Source organism: Pan troglodytes, chromosome 5 (genome assembly GCF_028858775.2).
Source record: "Pan troglodytes isolate AG18354 chromosome 5, NHGRI_mPanTro3-v2.0_pri, whole genome shotgun sequence".
NCBI classification, from domain to species: domain Eukaryota; kingdom Metazoa; phylum Chordata; class Mammalia; order Primates; family Hominidae; genus Pan; species Pan troglodytes.
The window spans coordinates 20442267-20454886 of NC_072403.2; the positions used below are offsets into that span (position 1 = coordinate 20442267).

The 12620-nt window shown below is 37.7% G+C and overlaps 2 long non-coding RNA genes across 7 annotated transcripts in view; one reads left to right on the forward strand and one right to left on the reverse strand.

Annotated features, from left to right (window-relative positions):
* Positions 1-12620, forward strand: part of LOC107975068 (uncharacterized) — an 83545-nt gene that overhangs the window by 57665 nt on the left and 13260 nt on the right. For all 5 annotated transcript variants that reach the window (XR_010157564.1, XR_010157567.1, XR_001718276.4 and 2 more), the window contains one exon: positions 10295-10403. This is a non-coding gene — a long non-coding RNA (uncharacterized LOC107975068). The remainder of the gene's footprint in view (positions 1-10294; positions 10404-12620) is intronic.
* LOC107975069 (uncharacterized) overlaps positions 1-12620 on the reverse strand; it is a 417195-nt gene that overhangs the window by 41441 nt on the left and 363134 nt on the right. The window lies entirely within an intron of this gene.

The following is a 12620-nucleotide window of genomic DNA, read 5'->3' on the forward strand; positions in this document are numbered from 1 at the left end:
GTTTCTCAGAGAGAAGAAAACTCTCCAGAGAATTTCTACTGCAGAGATTTGGCACATTATGTGCACTAATTTAGACATACCAATTGAAAATTTCTTTTTATTTTTTTCTATAGACATTGCATAGAAATTCTCTAGAATTTCAAGTACAAGTAACTGCTAGAGGAGCTCTTTGGCTCAAGTGTCTGCTGTTACTCTATTTTCTTTTCATTTTCCTATCACATCCCGGGCAAGAATGGCAGATGAGATATACAAAAATCAGGTTAGAAAGAAAGTAATCATACTTCTCTGAAAAAAACTTTTCGCCCAGATCCAAGATGAAAATTAGAAAGAATTTCATCTTTCCAGAACTGTCAAGCCATCTGGCAAAAGAGCTGACTGATACAATTTTTATATTATTGACCAAATTCTCACACCAGTTTCTCCTTTTCTCATAAGTGTAAATATTTTCCAGTTAAATCTTTGGGGCTGGCAGTGGTGGTGTGGGTGGTTCTTCAGTGAAGGACTCTTGACTTTTTCCATTTCAGACTAAGTGGAGGCAATTTAGAATTATGAATTAAAAGCCTCACGCATTCCTGTCTGATTCAACAGTATCATATCTGTAAATGTATTCCCATTGAAGTAACTAAGAATGTGTGCAAAAAATAGCCATAAAGTATTTATTTCATCATCATTTTCAATAGGAAAAAAACTGGGAGCAATCTAAATATTTAACAATAGAGGATTATTTTGGAAAGTATGCATGTTCATACATACAGCTAAATAATACACCGCCTTTAAAATGGCAATTCATATGGATTGTAGAAGACTATTACCTGACATGGAAAGATATTCAGGATATGTCATTAACCGGGAGAAGCAGGTTCCATATAGTAGGCACAGACACTTCACATTCAGTAGAATGGCTACTATTAAACAGGGAAAATAACAAGCACTGTTGAGACTGCAGAGAGCTTGGAACCCTTGTGCATTGCTGATGAGAATGTAAAATAAGGCAGCCACGTGGAAAAAGTATGGCAGTTCCTCAAAAAGTTAAACATACAATCACCACTGGATCCAGCAATTCCGCTTCTAGGTATATACGCAAAAGAACTGAAAGCAGGGCCTCAAAGTGATACTTATACACCAGTATTTATAGCAGCAGTATTCAGAACAGCTGAAAGGTGTAAACAACTCAAGTGTCCATCAACAAATGATTGAATAAACAAAATGTGACACATTAGCCTAAAAAAAGGAATGGAATTCTGCTACATGTTACAACATGGATTAACCTTGAAAACATTATGCTGAGTGAAATAAGCTAGACACAAAAAGACACATATTGTATAATTCCACTTATATGAGGAACTATTCAATTCATAGAGACAAAAGTAGAATAGAAGTTACCAAGAGTTGGAGGGAGAGAAGAATGGGAACTTGTTGTTTAATGGGCAGAGAGTTTCTGTTTGGGATGATGAAAAACTTCTAGAAATAGACAGTGGTGATGGTTACATGACATTGTGAAGGTACTTAATGCCACTGAATTGTACACTTAAAAATTGTTAAAATGGGCGGGGCATGGTGGCTCATGCCTGTAATCCCAGCACTCTGGGAAGCCAAGGCAGGCGGATTGCTTGAGTCCAGGAGTTTGAGACCAGCCTGGGCAACATGGCGAAACCCCATCTCTACCAAAAATACAAAAATCAGTCCGGTGTGGGGGCATATGCCTGTAGTCCCAGCTACTCGGGAGGCTGAGGTGGATGAATCGTTTGAGCCTGGGAGGTCAAAGCTGCAGTGAGCTGAGATCACGCCACTGCACTCCAACCTGGATGACAGCAAGATCCTGTCTCAAAAAAAAAAAAAAAAAAAAACCAAAAAAAAAAAACCAAATGGCAAAATTTATGTTTACTATTATGTATATTGCCATTTATGTACACTTTATCACAGTAAAAATGGAAAACATTGTATGTACAATATAATATTTTTACAAATATGTAACACCCACATATTTCCTTAATTTTAAAATGTCATTATTTGTATGAAACACTATTAACTTAATAACAGTTTTTTCAGATGAAAGGAAATAGTATCATATTATATGCACTCACATATTTAAACTGATTCCCAAAATACCAAACTTTGGAAAATTTGCATCTTAGGAATTAGGAAATGTGTACGTAGGCATGGAAAAAGGTCTGGAAAATGCTCACCACTAGTATAGTATTTTGGGTGGCAGAATTATGGGTATTCTTTATTATTCTATTTTTCCTATATGCATTTTTACATTTTTCTATATACAGCACTATTTTTGTAACAGTAAGTTTTTATTGAAGGGCATATTAAAAAATATGCCCTTTCTAGAATGGTTTTTTTGAATCTAAGAATTTACAGTTTCACCTACAACATACACTCCCACCCAGAAAATAATGCCAGGGGATTAAAATCACCATGAAAAGACCTTTCGGCATTCAACCAGGGTACGGGAACAAGCCATCACTAAGCTCTGTTTTGCTTCATCCAACTTCCCTGCGCCCAGCATCCACATCAATATTTACACACTCCATCATTCCTCGGGTTATTTATTTTCCTTGGTCAATTTTGCACAGTGACTAAGTTTTGCAGCATGGAAGTTGACAGAATTTGTCACTGATATCAATCTTTATTAAGTTTACTGCTGAGAGCTCAGAAAATGGCGGTTCTGGAGCAAGGAACAGGGTGAAAGCAGGAAGAACATCAGGCACTAAGAAAAGCTGTGTGTGTGTGTGTGTGTGTGTGTGTGTGTGTGTGTGTGTGTGTTTAAAATGCTTGTCATTGTTGCTCCAACCTTAATTTGCTGATGATTGCATTTCTCTGTAATACTTTTTATTTTTTTACAATCAAACAAAATCTACAATTCTGCTACTCAGCAGCCACCACCAGGAAGAGGCAAGAGAGGCCTCTCCTCTCTTGCCTCTTCCTGGCAAGACTCCTGGCCGAGCCTAGGTTCTGAATCTCATGGGCTTCCTTCTGCTGCACAGCCAGCCTCTCACAAAGAGCTGGGTTCTGTAGAGAAGAATCTTCAGGCAGCAAGTCTTCTTCTGGATCTTCTGAAACTGAAGAAACTAAGACCGTGTGTAGCATGACATTTATTGCTTGTGTATTATATGGTGTGTTTGGAAAGAGCAAGGTGAAACTGCCCCTATAAACTTTATAAAATTAGTTAGAGAAGAAGGGAGGGAGAAACAAAAATAAACTAAGCTTGCAGCACGTTCCACATTAATCATTAAGTGAGCTTACTCTCTGCCCTGCTTCCTCAAAGCTGTTTGGTGCCTATGGTCCTAGAATCATATAGACCTTAGACGATAGTTCTCCTGAACAGCTCTTTAGATAACAACTTGAACATCATGAAACGTTAAGTTTTCCCTTTGAGATATTCCTTCAGGTCCTGCAAACTGATGTAACAACTGACTCAACTGGTCTGAAGGGCCCACAAGGAGCTAACTCACCAATGGATGCAGCTTCCACAGCTCCATGATTTCCTCCTCCCTGCCCCAACCAACCAACAACCTCAGTTTTCAAACCCTTCACCTTCCACAGTCCCCTTAAAAGCCCCAGCCCAGAACTCCTCAGGAAGACAGATTTGGAGGTCTCCTCCCATCTCCTCACACAATGCCCTGCAATCATTAAACTCTTTCTCTGCTGCAAACCCTACTGTCTCAGTGTAATGGGTCCGTTACTGGGCAGCGGGCATACGAACCTGTTGGTTCTGTAACAAAGAGCTCTAGAAAGAACCCTACTGCTCGGCTTCACTGCTTCTAGCTGTGCGATCTTTGACAGATTCCTCGCTGCGCTATGCCTGTAGTCCCTAACCTGAAACATAGGGCAAATAATACTCCCTACCTCACAGAATTGTTATGTTATTAAATAAGTTAATATATATATAAAGTACTTGAAATAATTCCTGGAGCACAGGATGCACACAACAAAGGTTAGTTCTTTTATTATAATTTGGAGCCAGTTCCCCCTAAAAGCTGTAACCCAGGCTGGGGGGCTACCCTTTTACTCTCAACAGAAAGATCTGTGTTGAGAAGGGTAGCTCTTTCTCACTAAAGATTCATATAGGAAGGAAGAGACAATTCTAAGCTGGTCTTCATGCTGTCCTTTATTAGTGTGGGTTGGCAGCCTCAAGCATGAGGCCAGGCTACAGAATGCTAGGGACCCAAATTAATGCAAAAACTTGCCTAGTGTGCGACTGAGGGAGATGGAGCAAGTCAGTTTAAACAGAGCCACAAACAACAGTAAGCTTTAAATGTCTCAGCTACAGTCTCAGACTCACATCATCTTACAGGCAGAAGAATGTGGAGTAAGTAGTTGTGTCACATCAACCATTTTAGCCATTCTGCTAAGCATGAAAATTAGTCCCGTAAGCAAAATACCTGAATTAGCTTTTGAACTTTTCTTTATTGAATGAATTTCAATAAAGTGAACACACCCATGGACTTCCTACCCAGATAAAGATATAGGACATTACCAGAATGTCAGAACTTTCTAATAATTGCTACACTGCAGTGTCAGCTTTGTTGTAAATCAGGGGATTTAAATGTGTATGTTCAGACTTCTTAGTCTGTTCCAACGGTCTACTAGCCACCAAGATTACACTGTTTTAAATTAACGTAGCTTTATGATACTTCCTAATATCTAGTATTTTATTTCTTTTCTCTCTCTCTTTTTTTTTTTTGAGACGGAGTCTCACTCTGTTGCCCAGGTTGGAGTGCAGTGCTGTGATCTCAGCTCACTGCAAACTCAGCTCCTGGGTTCAAGCTATTCTCCTGCCTCAGCCTTCTAAGTAGCTGGGATTACAGGTGTCTGCCACCATGCCTGGCTAATTTTGTATTTTTAGCAGAGATGGGGTTTCACCATGTTGGCCAGGCTGGTCTCGAACTCCTGGCCTCTGGTGATCCACCTGCCTGGGCCTCCCAAAGTGCTGGGATTACAGGCATGAGCCTCCATGCCCGGCCAGTACTTTATTTCAACTTTGTTTTTCTTTAAGATTGTCCTGGACACTTTTTGTCCTTAGCATTTCCATATAAATTTTGTAATCAGATTGTAAATTTCTAAAAAAAAAAAAACCTGCTGAAATTTTTATTGGGATTACATTGACTACACAGATCAATTTCGGGGAGAAAATGACACCTTTATCAACACTGAATCTTCCAATCTATGAACACAGTATATCCCTCCATTTATTTAGGTCTTCTTTAATTTCTCTTAGAAAAGCTTCATAGAGAGGTAGGGGTCTTGAAAAACAATTTCTAGGTTAAAGGGCATCATCTTAAAATTTTGTTTTCTAATTATTTGTTCCAATCTAAGAATACAATTAATTTTTTTTGCACCCTGACCTTGAAGCCAATGGCTTTGGTAAATTCACTTATTAAATATCATAGTTTATCAGCAGATTCTTTTTGATATTCTACATTCATAAGCATATTTTCTTTATACAGTAATAGTTTTTAAAGACTTTTTCCCAATTCTTATAACTTTTTTATTCTTTATTGCAGTATGCCCTCCAGTAAAATGTCATATAGAAATAATGATAGTTGAAATCCTCATCTTTTCCCAAAATCAAGTGAAAATATTTCAGTACACTACTGTTAAGTAGGATGCTTGCCATGGATGTTTTGTGTATACTCTTTGTTAGTTTAAAGAAGTTCTTTTAATTCCAAATTTACTGAGAGTTTTCATCATGAATAAGTGTTGAATTTTATCAAATAATTTTAATGCATCTGGGGAGATGATGATATGATTTTTTGCCTTCATCTGTTGTTAATGTGGAGAGTTTCACTAATTGATTTTGGAATGTTAAGCCAACCTCGCACACTTTGAATAAAGACAATTTGGCCATTATGCACTATCTTTTTATACATTAATGGTTCAGTTTACTATTTTTTCTTTTTGTTAGAATCTTTGTGCCTATTTATGACAGGGATTATGTTGTAATTTTTTTTCTTGTAGTATCCTTGTCAAGGTTATGCTAGCCTCATGAAATAAGACAGAAAATGTTTTCTCTATATTTCAGGATAATTGGTGCTATTTCTTTCTTAAAAGGATGACTTCATGTTGAAGTTATCTGGACCTGGATTTATCTTTGAAGTGAGGTTTTTCATTTTAAATTCAATTTCTTTAGGAGAAATAAGATTGCTTACGTTTTTCTATTTCTCCTTGTGTTCATTTTGTAAGTTGTATTTTTCAAAGAACTTTTCTACTTCTAAATTTCTCCACAACTTATTTTAAATATTTGTTGAAACTGTAGTGACTTCCCATTTTTCATTCTTCATATTGAGAATTTGCGTCTTTTTTTTTTGTTGTTCTTGATCAGGCTTGTTAGAGTTTGTCAACTTTATCAATCTTTTTTAAAAAAGTTTATCAATCTTTTAAAAAACAACTTTTTGTTTTGTTGATTGTCTATTTTTGTTTTTCATTTCATTGATTTCTGCTCTTAACTTTGTTATTACATTCCTTCAATTTTCTTTAAATTTTTTCTTCTAGTTTCTTGAAATAGATGCTTAATTAATCTCAACTTTTCTTCTTTTTCCATATATGCATTTAAAACAAAAAATTTCCATCTTGGCATTATTTTAGTCACATAACACGAGTTGTTTTGTTTGTTTGTTTTTTGAGACAGAGTCTCGCTCTGTCATCCAGGCTGGAGTACAGTGGCACGATCTCTTGGCTCACTGCAACCTCCACCTCCTGGGTTCAAGTGATTCTCCTGCCTCAGCCTTCCGAGTAGCTGGGATTACAGGTGCCAGCCACCACGCCCCACGGTGAAACCCCCATCTCTATTAAAAATGCCTTTATATTCAGCACTTTGAGGGTACAATTTTTAATACATGTCAATTAGATCAAGCTTGTTAAAAGTATTTAAATATTCTATATATTCAATTGTTTTTTTGATTACTGGGAGAAAACTAGTAAAATCTTCTAGCACATTTGCATATTTGTCTAATTTTCCTTTTGATTCTGTAAACTTATTTATATATTTTAAAGTTATATGTTATATGAAGTTTTATTATATATTAATATATTTTATTTATATATTTTTATTATTTATTTATATATGTTATATGAAGTTTTCTTTTAAAGTTATATGTTATATGTACAACTTCAGCATCGTTATATCTTCCTGTTGAATTGACCCTGTTTTATTAACTAAATTTGTCTGCTTCATTAACAAAAATTTCATGTTATCTCTAGTAGAATTTCTTGCCTTAAAGTCTCCTTTTTCTACTAATAGTGGAGCTTTTTCAGCTTTCATTTGGTTACTGGTCATATGGTATATCTCTTACTTTCGATCTTTCGGTTTTCTTACATTTAGATTGTGTCTATGTAAGTAGCATATAGTTGTGGTATTTTAAAACACAGTCTGACTTCCTTTGTTTTAATTGGAATATATGTTCTATTTACATTTAAAATAATTACAGATAAATGTAGGTTTGTATCTACCATGCAATTATGTTTTGTTTTTCACACGTGTCCTTTGTGTCCCTATTCTCTGCTTTCTAACCTTCTTTAGTATTTACTGAGTATATTTTACTATTCCTTTTCGGTCTATCAGCTTTTTATTTATATCTTTTAGTACTGTTATCTTAGTGGTTGCCCTAGAGATTACCATATGCAAACTCAATTTGTTAGAGTCAATGTCAACTTTGTATATTTACCACTTCCTGGATTTAGAATACTCACTTCATTTACTTTCCTCCAGCCTTTTGTACTATTGCTTTCATGTTTTTTACTTCCATGTATATTTTAAACACAAGACATTTTTATTTCTGTTTTCATCAGATAAGGTTGATATAGATTTACCCACACAATTATCCTGCCCAGTGCTCTTCGGTCCTTATCTGCTTTACAGTGTTTCCTTCCAGAATTATTTTCCTTCAATCTGAAGATCTCTTTTCAGTATTTTATTTGCATGGTTCAGCCAACAATTAATTATCTGAGTTTGTTTATCTGAATACTTTTTTTATTATGCCTTTACCTTGAAGGATGTTGTCTTGGAGTATACAATTCTAGGTGGGCAGTCATTTACTTACTTTATTTATCTATGTGTAACACTTTAATAATGACATTTTTTTCTGGCTTCTATTTCTTTCTTTCTTTTCTTTTTTCTTTTTCTTTTTTTTTTTTTTTGAGACAGGGTCTCACTCTGTCACCCAGGCTGGAGTACAGTGGTGCAATTTTGGTGGCTCACTGCAACCTCCACCTACCAGGCTCAAGTGATTCTCCTGCCTCAGCCTCCTGAGTAGCTGGGACTACAGGGGCCCACCACCACACCCAGCTAATTTTTGTATTTTTAGTAGAGATGGAGTTTTGCCATGTTGGCCGTGTTGGTCTCCAACTCCTGGCCTCAAGTGATCCATCCACCTCAGCCACCTAACGTGCTGAGATTACAGGTGTGTCTGGCTTCTATTTCTATTGTCTATGTTATTATTGTTCTCATAAATGTAATGTGTCTTTCTCTGGCTGCTTTTAAGATTTTCTCTTTGTCTTTGATTTCTGCAGTTTTACCATGCTATTCTAGTATTTTTGTTTGTTTGGTATTTATCCTGTTTTGAAAAACCATTTTGAAAAATTCTCAATCAGAACACCTTTGAATATTTTTCTGATTATGCACATATTAAGTACATGAAGTTTTTTCACAGCTCACTGATACTTTTATCATTTGTTTGAGCCTATTTTTTCTGTGCTTCATCTAGGATATTTGCCCTTACTATACATCTTCAAGTTCACTAATTTTTTCTTCTACTATGTCTAATCTGCCATCAATCCCATTTATTATTTAATCTCAGACAGTAAAGTTTTTCTCCAGAAGTTTCATTTGGGTCTTTTAAAATATTTTCCATATCTCTACTTCACTATCTGAACATATAGAATAAAGTTATGACAACTGGTTTGTTCTTGTCTGCTAGTTCTAACATCTGTGCTGGTTCTGGATTGCCTTCAATTCACTGATTATTCTCCTCACTATGGGTCACGGTTCTTTGAATGCTTGATATCTTTATTTGGATGCCAGACAGTGAGGATTTTTACCTTGTTGAGCTCTGGATATTTCTGTTTAAATATTCTTGTATAACTATTCTTGAGCTTTGTTCTGGGATGTATTGGAAATGATTTGATTCTTTCAGCTGTAACTTTTATGATTTGTTAGGCAGGTTCATAACTGCTTAATCTGAGGCCAATTATTCTCCATTACTAAGGCACAACATTGCTAAGTATTCTACCCAAATGCCTCATGAATTGAGTTTTCCAGTCTGGTTGGTGGGATTAGTCATTATTTTGTGTATGTGTCAGGCACTATTCTCTCATTCTTTCAGATTTTTTTTCTTGCCCTATTCTTGGGTAGCTTCCTCACATGCATGTGTTGGTCTGTACTCTGTTGTGCACACATGGGGAACCTTTGCAGATATCCAGGGTTTTCCCTTTGTATGCCGTCCCATGACCTCTGGCCATGGTGATCTCCTACATCCTCAACCCCATCTCCTCTGCTCTACCTGGGTTTCCCCTCCCTGCACTGCAGCCTGGAAGTTTTCTTAAGGCAGTAAGCTGGAGTACTCCTAGGACTCCCCTTCATGCTCTGTCTGAATCACTGCCTTTTGTTTCCTGCTGAGACGTCTTGAAAATCATTTTTTCATATATTTTGTATGTTTTTCTATTGTTGTTTCAGAAAGGAGGATAAATTCATGCCCTTTTATCTCACCTTGGGCAGAAGCAGAAGTTGGTGCATTGCATTTTAAAAATTTAGTTGACTGGGGAACTCTTTTTCATGGTGCACATTTTGGGAAATTTTAGGTTAAAGTTAATCTGACAGGCACTAGACACTTGATATTTTTTGAACTCAGAAATGGAATTTACCTATTAAAATTCAAATCCCTTTGAGAGGTAAACCCCTTAAATCATTAACATCCATTAGCACTGATTAGTTTATCTGAAGATTGGCTTTCCATTTATTTCTTGTCTAGCAGAGAAGAAAAAAATGGAAAAAATAAAATTACAGAGTCAGAAAATTAGGTTGTTAGGAGCGGATAAAGATAAGGGCCAAAGCTTAATAGTACCAAAGAATCTTTTTTTTAATTGATTTTTTTTTTTTTTTTTTTGAGCATCTTCTTTCTACAGGTGAGGTGAGGTGAATCTTGCAGAAGGTAAGTGTCTTACCTGAGGTCATGCAGCTTGGAATGGAAGAGCTGGGATTACAGCCTGGTTCTAAATTAGGCAACACATTTAAATGTGTTATATAGGAAATGATCAATAAATACTAATTTTTCTTTCCTTCTCAATCTAGTGCTGGAGCAGAGGTACTGAATGAAGAAGTGGAGTCTTGGGATACCTTTGGAGGGATCCAGTTAATGGACTGGCTGCCATAATTGGTCTGAGACACTGGTGCAAGCATGGTAGGTATGAGGGACTAAAAGGAAGGAAACAGCCCACTAGAGGACAATAATCTGAGTACAGAGATAGTATGGGAGCAAGTGACACATATGGTAAATTAAAAAGTCACTGCCCCTGTAATCCCAGTACTTTAGGAGGCCGAGGCGGGTGGATCACGAGGTCAGGAGATCAAGACCATCCTGGCTAACACAGTGAAACCTGATCTCTACTAAAAATGCAAAAAATTACCCTTGGCATGGTGGCATGCACCTGTAGTCCCAGCTACTCGGGAGGCTGAGGCAGGAAAACTGCTTGAACCCGGGAGGTGGAGGTTGCAGTGAGCCGAGATCACGCCACTGCACTCCAGCCTGGGTGACAGAGTAAGACTGTCAAAAAAAAAAAAGTCACTGCCAACAACTGAAAATACCTCCAGGTATTTCCTTCCTTCCTTCCTTCTTTCCTTTCTTCCTTCCTTCCTTCCTTCCTTCCTCCCTTCCTTCCCACTTCCATAGTGGGAGCTCGGAGCCACATGTAATTTCATTTTTTTTTTTTAAATAATGAACTGCCATGTTTCCTACTTCCAAATTCTAGAGTGCAATTCATACCTGCTACACTCTGATGAGAGGGTGTAAGCTTTATTTGTAGAGCTGGAGTTAGTTTGGGCATTGCTATCATGATGATAGGCATTTTTAAGAGGCAGAGAATCAGGCAGGAAAATAGCACAAAGTAAATGCAGGGAACAGTTACAAAATAAATAGAAAACTTGGGCTCTTAACTTCAAGAAGCTTAATCTAAGCAGAGACATCAGGAAAACACACATCAAAGGACTTAGTAAAATGCCCCAAGTCAAATCACTGCTGTGCACAACACATACACTTATAGGAATGATAGCTATTATTATCATAATTTGTTGAGTATCTACTATATGCAGGCATGTAGGCACTTTTTTTAAAATTTAATTTTATTTATTTTTTAGAGACAGGATCTTGCTCTGTGGCCCAGGCTAGAGTGCAGTGGTATGATCATAGCTCACTGCAGCCTTGACCTAGCAGACTCAAGCGATCCTCCTGCCTCAGCCTCCTGAGGAGCTAGGACTACAGGCACACACCACCATGCCTGGCTAATTTATTTTTATTTTTTGGAGAGATGAGGTCTCCCTATGTTGCACAGGCTGGTCTCAAACTCCTGGGCTCATGTGATCCTCCCACCTTGGCCTTACAAAGCACTGGAATTACAGGCGTAAGCCACCACACCTGGCCCACTTAGGAACTTTCTATATGCTATAGCATTTAATGTTCACTTTTAATGAGGAAATTAGGACCAGAGAGGTGAAGCAACTTGCCCACAATCACACAGCTAGCAAATGACAGAACTAGGTCTCAAGGTCAGGTCTGTCATTTCCATCACCTTTGCTTGCATCACCACCCTTCTAAAGACAAACAGAGTAGTGGATCCTTAGATGCCAAGAGATAAACTTGGGATCAACACAGCTGGGAGGACCCAGCAAGAATTGGCAAAGTAGAGGGCATATTTTATAATTGAAGAAGCAAAATGCTGTCACATGTCAGCAGAGTCAAGGGGGAAAAAAGTGCATAAAACTAAAAAAATTAAGAATGATAAAGAAAAACCAAGTAGGTAAGGATGAGGGTGTGTTGACCCTTGTTTCAACTTCCCTGGTTTCTTCCCCACAAAATCATTTAGGGAATAGAGAGACAATAACAGGAGGGCAGAGGCACTTAATCAGAGATTTTACAAACCACTAAATCAAAAGAGACTGTGAAATTCCCGCCCGGGGAAGCTAACAGTGAGATTAAGTGGATTAGTCTACTGTACAGGAATCCGGGGAATGCAGGCAGCATGTGCTTTTGTTGTGGATTGCTCAGCAGCAACACGATAGTTTTACATCTCCCAGAAACATATGGGCATGTGCCCTTCTGCAAACCAGCAAGCAAGAGCAGTGCCTGGCGAGCTGCTTCCCCTACACCACACGTCTCGTTTCAGGAGGTGGCAGATAGTGACATTTTATGGAGAGCTTGCGCAGGGAACGTGTGGGAAATGAAAAGGCAACCCAGCTAATCGCACCCATAATTTCTAAGCTCAGAGCTGGGTTCACTACGGTTGTGGGGAATAAAAAAAGAACTGGAATTAGGAGTTCTGGTATTAATCCTTGCAAAGAAAGGGAGAAGAGGCTGGGTGCAGTGGCTCACGCCTGTAATGCCAGCACTTTGGGAGGCCTAGGC